Source organism: Mandrillus leucophaeus, unplaced genomic scaffold (assembly GCF_000951045.1).
Source record: "Mandrillus leucophaeus isolate KB7577 unplaced genomic scaffold, Mleu.le_1.0 Scaffold111, whole genome shotgun sequence".
Taxonomy (NCBI): domain Eukaryota; kingdom Metazoa; phylum Chordata; class Mammalia; order Primates; family Cercopithecidae; genus Mandrillus; species Mandrillus leucophaeus.
Genome location: NW_012099321.1, coordinates 2,399,286 through 2,407,470, shown reverse-complemented (window position 1 = coordinate 2,407,470; position 8,185 = coordinate 2,399,286).

Genomic DNA, 8,185 nt, shown 5'->3' with positions numbered 1-8,185 from the left:
AACTGAAGCCTTCTCCTCTCACCTCGTCAAAGTTATTCTCCATCCAGCTTTGATCCATTGCTGGTGATGAGCTGCGTTCCCTTGGAGGGGGAGATGTGCTCTGCTTTTTTGAATTTCCAGCTTTTCTGCCCTGCTTTTTCCCCATTTTTGTGGTTTTATCTGCCTTTGGTCTTTGAGGCTGGTGACATACTGGTGGGGTTTTGGTGTGGGTGTCCTTTCTGTTTATTAGTTTTCCTTCTAACAGTCAGGAACCTCAGCTGTAGGTTGTTGGAGATTGCTTGAGGTCCACTCCAGACCCTGTTTGCCTGGGTATCAGCAGCAGAGGCTGCAGAAGATAGAATATTGCTGAACAGCAAGTGCTGCTGTCTGATTCTTACTCTGGAAGCTTCATCTCAGGGGTGTACCCTGCCGTGTGAGGTGTGAGGTGTGGGTCTGCACCTAGTGGGGGATGTCTCCCAGTTAGGCTACTCAGGGGTCAGAGACCCACTTGAGCAGGCAGTCTGTCCGTTCTCAGATCTCAACCTCGTGCTGGGAGATCCACTGCTCTCTTCAAAGCTGTCAGACAGCTGTCAGGCCACCCAGAGGTGGAGTCTACTGAGACAGGCAGACCTCCCTGAGCTGTGGTGGGCTCCACCCAGTTCGAGTTTCCTTGTGGCTTTGTTTACCTACTTAAGCCTCAGCAATGGCGGGTGCCCCTCCCCCAACTTCGCTGCTGCCTTGCAGTTAGATCTCAGACTGCTGTGCTAGCAATGAGGGAGGCTCTGTGGGTGTGGGACCCTCTGAGCCGGGTGTGGGATATAATATCCTGGTGTGCCGTTTGCTAAGACCCTTGGTAAAGCACAGTAGTAGGGTGGGAGTGACCCGATTTTCCAGGTGTTGTGTGTCTCAGTTTCTCTTGGCTAGGAAAAGGGATTCCCTTCCCCCTTGTGCTTCCCAGGTGAGGTGATGCCTTGCCCTGCTTCAGCTCTCACTGGTCAGGCTGCACCAGCTGACCAGCACCGATTGTCCAGCACTCCCCAGTGAGATGAACCCAGTACCTCAGTTGAAAATGCAGAAATCACCCATCTTCTGTGTCGCTCGCACTGGGAGCTGGAGGCTGGAGCTGTTCCTATTCGGCCATCTTGCTCCCGACCTCGATCCATAGGTTTTATTTTATTTTGTTTTTTTATTTTTTAAAATTTGTACATATTTATGGGGTACAACTGCAACTTTGCTACATTGATATTGTATTAGTCTGTGGAGAACTCTCATGGCTTTGTTACTGATGTGGGGGCTTGGGCTGGGCACTGCTTATTATTATCATCTTAGTTTTTTAAGTGACATTGTTGAGGAAAGAATCTGAAGACCCATGGTTGTCGCTTGGCCACTGAAAAATAAATCACATTTTGATAATTTCTCAATTTCCCAGTGAATTTCCTTTGCCCAACTATATAATATATGTAAGAGAATATCCTGGACAATTGTACAGGGACACTGGGAGGACAAAATAGTATAGTATTTGAGTAATTATAACACAGATTAATATTAATTACTATTAATACTAATAGGTAGCAGGAGCCAGTAGTCATGAGTGCTAACTTTGTGTTAGGCAACTAGTATTACGTTTTGAGTGCAGAGCACCTAGAGTGATCATTTCTGTTAAATACTGTGAGTTACCAGGCATTCCATCCTCTGTTTTCTCTCTCTCCTTTCCCTTTGTAAGTACTATGGACTTTCTTTTAGCTATTTCTTTTTTTTAGTCCTTTTCTCCCACACAAGTTGAGCCCTCATTGCTGCCCACGGTTGCCATGGTTTCCTGCCTTCCTGGCCTAGGACTCTTCCTTGTCTAACCCACCTGCCACATGCCCCGGGCTGACCAGCGGATGACACCACTTCCATGAAGGCCTCCCTGTCATTTGAGATTATTCCATATCTCTCCATGATCTGGTCTAGCACTCAGAGCTCTTCATGTTCTGACTCCAGGTTACCTTTCCAACCCATCTCCTGTGCCTCTGCCGGGAGATCTTGCTGTAGCCAGGTTGGTTCCCTCAAGGCTGTGCCCAGAGTGTTCCCTCCTCCAGGCCTGTGCTCACCCTCCCCGCAGCTTCTGCTCCATGGTGTCACCTCCAAAAATTCTCCCCATGCGCAGAGTCCAGCCCAAGCTCTTGCTCCTATTCTAAGTCTTCCCTGAGCACTTCTGCAATCACCTCTTCCGTGAGTGCTCACACTCTTAAGTGCTCCATTTGTCATTTTTGGTATTGTTTTGTGTTGTCATTTAATTCCTCTTTTTCTTAAACATTTGAGTGTCTATATTCCTCCTTCGACTAGATTGTAAATTCCTTGATGGCAGGGGTCATGGGATGTCTATCTATCTATCATCAATCTATCTATTGCCTATCTATCTATTTATCTATCTATCTATCTATCTATCTATCTATCTATCTATCTATCTATCTAATCTATGTCTATTATCTATCTATCTAATCTATATCTATTATCTATCTATCTATCTATCTATCTATCTATCTATCTATCTATCTATCTACTGTCTAGTCCGTAGGAGGTATTTAATAACTCTTTGATTAAAGAAAGAGTATCATTTTCAGTTTCCTTCTCAGATTCAAGAAACGTAAATGTTTGTTATGGAGTGAGAGGCAAAGAGGTAGTCTGAGGCACACAGAGGTGAGAAAGAATCAACTGTTCTTGAACAGAGTCCTGAACAGAACCCTTAATAAGACCCAGGGTTTGGAGCTCAATCTAAGATTTTCTGGGCCTTTGCTTAACTAATCCAGAGTCCAGGATCCCCAGATAGTTGTGAGAAATAACCACTAGCAGGGTAGCTGGAGCAGGCTGCAGAGAAATTGTGTAGTACTCATTACTGTTAGGAACAATAATAGCAATTATGATAATAATGATGATGGTGCTGCTGATGCTGATGCTGATGCTGATGCTGATGATTAAGCAGCAGCTCTGGCTGTGCCTGTCTCCAGGGTGGCAAATCCTCCAATGTGTAAGTAGGAATCTGTTTCCTTTTTTCATTGGAGTAAGGTCTCTGGCTGGCAATGCAGCCCGTGACCCCAGCCTCCCTAGGCCACCGGGGCTGGGAGGGACGGCTCAAGAAGGCTGGACGAAAGGCGTCTGGCTGGCAGAGGGGAGGGAAGTCATTCCCAGTCCCATTGGTCTTGACTGAAAACAAAGTGAGGGTCCCTGAGTTCTCCTATAAACGGTAATGATAACACAATTATCATGCAAAACAAAAATTAAGTTTAATGGTGCAAAGCCAGGGTGTACCAGGGAGGTAATTCATATTAATTATGTTTGGATTAAAAGCTTATTTCTTTTGTTAGCATCTGCAAGTAGAAACTTAGCTGTTAAAAAAAAATCCGCATATAATTACAGCCTCTTATGGAGGAGCAGTGTTGAACTTAATGGAGCATCCCTGCACTCTTCAAGCTCCTGGAGAATGGTAATATTTCACATTTTATGAAACACAGAAGAAATAAATTACAGGTTTAATGATAAGAACTACTTGGGCTCATAATGAAATCTGATTGGCCAGTTAATCCACCGAGACCCTCAGATGTGAACCATCCAAAAAGGGTAAAAATGATGAAAAATGAAATTAAATGGAAAAACCCTCACCCGCAGCCTCTTTTGTGAAGGCTGGGGAAGTGCCAGAGCAGGAGAGAAGCCCTCAAGGGGTGAGAAGGAAAATCACTCTCTCCAGGTTTGAGGAGAGCAGAGCCGCTGGAAGAATTTCCCTGCGTCTCCAGGTTTCCTGTAGAGATGAAGCCAAGGAGAGTTCCCGGGGGAGGGGGAGGACAGGGAGGGAGCCTGGGAGGAAGAAAGAAAGAGAGGGAGGAAGGGAACGAAGAAGGAAAGAAGCGGGGAAGAAAGAAGGGGAATATTTCTTCTGGTGGGAAAGTTTCAGGACTTCCAGCAGGGGCAGGAGCATTGCCTTCAGCGGGAAAGACAAAGACAGAATGAAGGCTAACGACTTGGGCTGAGTTTGTAACATTTTTTTTTTCACAAACAAGAGCATATTTTGCTAGGAGGGGAAGGTGAAGGTCTTTTCTTGTCCTAAGCTCAGGGTGCACTGAATCCCCTTGAGAACCTGGAGTGTGAGGTCCAAAGGCGGGAGGAGAAAAAGACATCCTGCTCTGAGACACAGAGAGGAAGCAAGAGGGAGCTGAGTATCCCCTCTGTTCCACCTGCGATCTGCCAGCTGGGCCCCCCAGCCCGTGGGATGCTGCCCCTCACACCGAGGGCAGGTCTTTCTCTCTCAATGCACTGACTCACCCACCAATCTCCTCCGAAACACCCTCACAGATGTGCCTAGAAACGATGCCTCACCAGCCATCTAGGCATCCCTCGATCCAGTCAAGACAGCACCTCATATTAACCATCATGGAGGCCCTGTGGACTTCTGGAAACTCTTGCAGATCGCTGTTCCTCAGGCCCTGCCTGGCACTGCTCTTGTCCTGGTTCTCCTTGGAATGACATCCTTTGTCTCTCCTGGCTTGGTGGTCCCATGGAAAACGTCTAAGCTTACAGAATCTTGGGTATCACTGGGTCCTGCCCCCTCACAGCACAGATCGAGAAGGAGGTGTAACCCATGAACACTTCCCAGTGCAGGGGACTCCCCCTTGTAGATACTCAATAAATGATATCTGTCCTTTTTCTCTTAAGGAACTTGCCTAAGGTCCCATAATGCTCAGGCTAGAAATACCAACACTCCCCAGTTTTTGACCACCTCATATGCCAAATAATACACTGCCATTTTTTTGTGTACACTGCTGCATTTTTTTTTTTCTTTTTTTGAGATGGAGCCTCGCTCTGTCACCCAGGCTAGAGTGCAGTGTTGGATCTCAGCTCACTGCAACTTCCGCCTCCCAGGTTCTAGTGATTCTCCTGCCTCAGCCTTCTGAGTAGCTGGAATTACAGGTGTGTACCACCATGCCCAGCTAATTTTTGCATTTGTAGTAGAGATGGGGTTTCACCATGTTGGCCAGGCTGGTCTTGAACTCCTGACCTCAGGTAATCCACCTGCCTCAGCCTCCCAAAGTGGTAGGATTACAGGTGTGAGCCACTGCGCCCGGCCACTGCTACAGTTGATTCTCACCAGCACCTCCAAAGCAGGGTCCTTTTTCCACCTTCTGATGAGAAGATGAAGGTTCATGATGTTAACTGATCTGATGAGACAACTAGAGGCCTTCTGACTCCCAGTGTGGAATTCTCCCCACTCCACCACACTGGCTCCAGGACTGGGGACAACAATTTTCTATTATTTTTCAGTGTAAATAATTTACCAACTGGCAAACATCTATTGACCAAAAGGCCTTTGATGCCTTCTATAGATGGACATTTGACTGCATCTCCTAGGACTTTCCCCGTTGTTTATTAAAGTACAATTACACTAACCGCAGTATCTCTCGAACATACTTAGTGCTTCCAGCCCAGGGTCTTTGCACTTGGAGTTACCTCTGCCTGACACACTCTTCTTTCTAGGTCTTCAGGTGGCTGCACCTAGCAACTCTTCAGTCACTCTCTGTCTCAATGCTCTGCTTTCTGTTTTTTATTTTTGTTTTTTTTTTTGAAGGAGTCTCGCTCTGTTGCCCAGCCTGGAATGCAGTGGCATGATCTTGGCTCCCTGCAACCTCTGCCTCCCGGGTTCAAACAATTCTCCTATCTCAGCCTCACGGGTAGCTGGGATTACAGGTGCCCGTCACCATGCCGGGCTAAGCATTTTTGTAATTTTAGTAAAGACAGGGTTTTGCCAAGTTGGCCAGGCTGGTTTTTGAACTCCTGACCTCAAGAGATCCACCAGCCTCAGCCTCCCAAAGTGCTAGGATTACAGGTGTGAGCCACCGCATCTGGCCAATGCTCTGCTTTCTTTCCTTTCCTTTTTTTTTTTTTTTAAACAAAAACAAACAAACAAAAGCCTTTACTTTTAGAGATGAGATCTTGCTGTATTGCTCAGGCTGGCCTTGAACTCCTGGGCTCAATTGATCCTCCTGCCTCAGCCTCCTGAGTAGCTGGGATTACAGGCATGGGACACCACCCACACCTGGCCTGCTTTATTTTCTCTACAGTGCTCATTGCTCTCTGAGATTCCCTTATTTGTTTAAGAATAATAAACTCTAGGAAGGCAAGGACTATATCTTGTTGACTGCCACACCTGTAGGTTGAGAGGAGGGCCTGGCACTACGTAGACTCAGTAGATCTTTGCAGAGTGAATGAATGAACAAATGAGTAAAAGAAATCGGACTCCATCTCCAGTCCCTTTTCAGTTGCGCTGCCCTGGTGCTCCTCTTGGGTTTGTTTCTCTTCCTGCAGCTGTGGAGCCCTCTGTGCAGGTGGGTGCTCACACCTCTGCACAGAGTGAGGGAAGTAGCACGTGGAATAACAGCAGCTATTCCCACTCTGCCCTTTTTCTTGCATGCTGACTGGTAGAGGCCTGGGGAAAACAGCCTTGAGCAACAACAAGCAGCAATGATTTCCCTGCCTGTGACACACATGGTGCTGTTTAGTTATGGTTTGGAGCTGAGAGGCCTCAGTGGGTGCCTGAAAGCTGAGCTTGGGCTCAGAAGGGACAAGGGAAAGGGGCTGTGACTGATGGCAGGGTTGGCAGGTGGCACGCCCAACTTTTCCCTCTCCTGTTCTCCCCTGCTGCGGCCCTCGTAGCCCATCTTACTGTGATTTCATGGCAGCCCAGCTGAGGACAGTGACAGGATCATGGTTTCTCCTTGCAGATTCCTCGGCAGTGCCTGGAGAAGACCAGGAGAGGAAGCAGAATACCCTCCTCAAAGAAGCAGACTACACCTCCAGACCTCCCAGCGGGACTTAGACAATGGGGCTAGACAGTCACATGCCTGCACGTGGAAAGTTTCTGGGACTGCGCTTGGATCCCAGCTCTGCCTTTACTAGTCATGTGACCTTGGGAAAATCACTTGACCTTTCCGTACAGGAGTCCTCATCTGTAAAAACAGTCTAAGATTAGGAGCTACCTCAGGGTTGTTGTAGGAATTAAATTAATTCATGTTTATAAAGTGCTTTGAACAGCACCTGGCACATGGTAAGCGCTATGTGGTAAGTACTATCTATTGATTACGTAAATAGAAGTGATCACCATTAGACTTTCCATGCAGATGATATTATGCATATGCATGTCTCTCGCATATGACATCATTGGATCATTTTGCAATGGTGGTGAGTTTATTCTTTTTCTTTTTGTTTTCTTCTTTTTTTTTTTTGTCAGATGAAGAAACTGATGGGAAGTGAATTGGTTTGTGTTAAACATTAGGTTTGCTAGGTCCCTCACATATTTATTTAGTCCTCATAACAATTGTATAAAATAAATATTATTTATTCATTTATTTATTTGTAAAGATGGGTCTCACTATGTTGCCCAGACTGGTCTTGAACTCCCCGGTTCAAGTGATCCTCCTGCCTTGGACTCCCAAAGTGTTGGGATTATAGGCATGTGCTACTGCACCCAACCTAAAAGAAATACTATTATCCCCATTTTACAGATTTGAAAACAGAGGCTTACACTTCAGAGTTCCATCCTAAAGAAAGTAGGATGTGACAGGGGAAGAAATCTGCTTTGCCCCCGCCCGGGGCCTGGCAGCTCCTCATGCTGGGGTGCACGGTGAGTGGGTGCACCACTCATCTGTACATACTTGGCAGAAGCTGTCAAATCAGTTCACGTCACTCAGGTTGATTGGACGTAAAACACACACAGAGACACCAAGCAATTACATTATTTTCAAATTACTCAGCTCTAGGAGAATGGAATGAGCAAACAGAAGAGCAGCAACTCTGAGTTATATTTCTCAAGACACTGGGGCTCCTGATGGCATAGCAGCAGCTTGGTAGAGCTTGGTAAAGAGACTTGGGGTTGGTACCTGAAGGGCAATTCCTTGGCCATGACACTGTAGGGAAAAACTTCTATGGGTGTTGAAAAGACAAGGCAAGGACAAGAAGAGTTGAAAAGGAGCTGCTCTGAAGCAACCTGGTTGTGGATGGAGGCAGCCACATGTAGCTTAGGTAGACTGCTATTGTAATTTTCTCTGCAACTGAAGAATTTGAAATGGGCTTGGGGTTTAATGAAGAGCAGAATCTGGCTTCAGGGTGACAAGGTTTGCATAGAAATGGCCTTCTTGAGCAAAGGTAGTGACTCTTACCTTTTTTTTTTTTTTTTTTT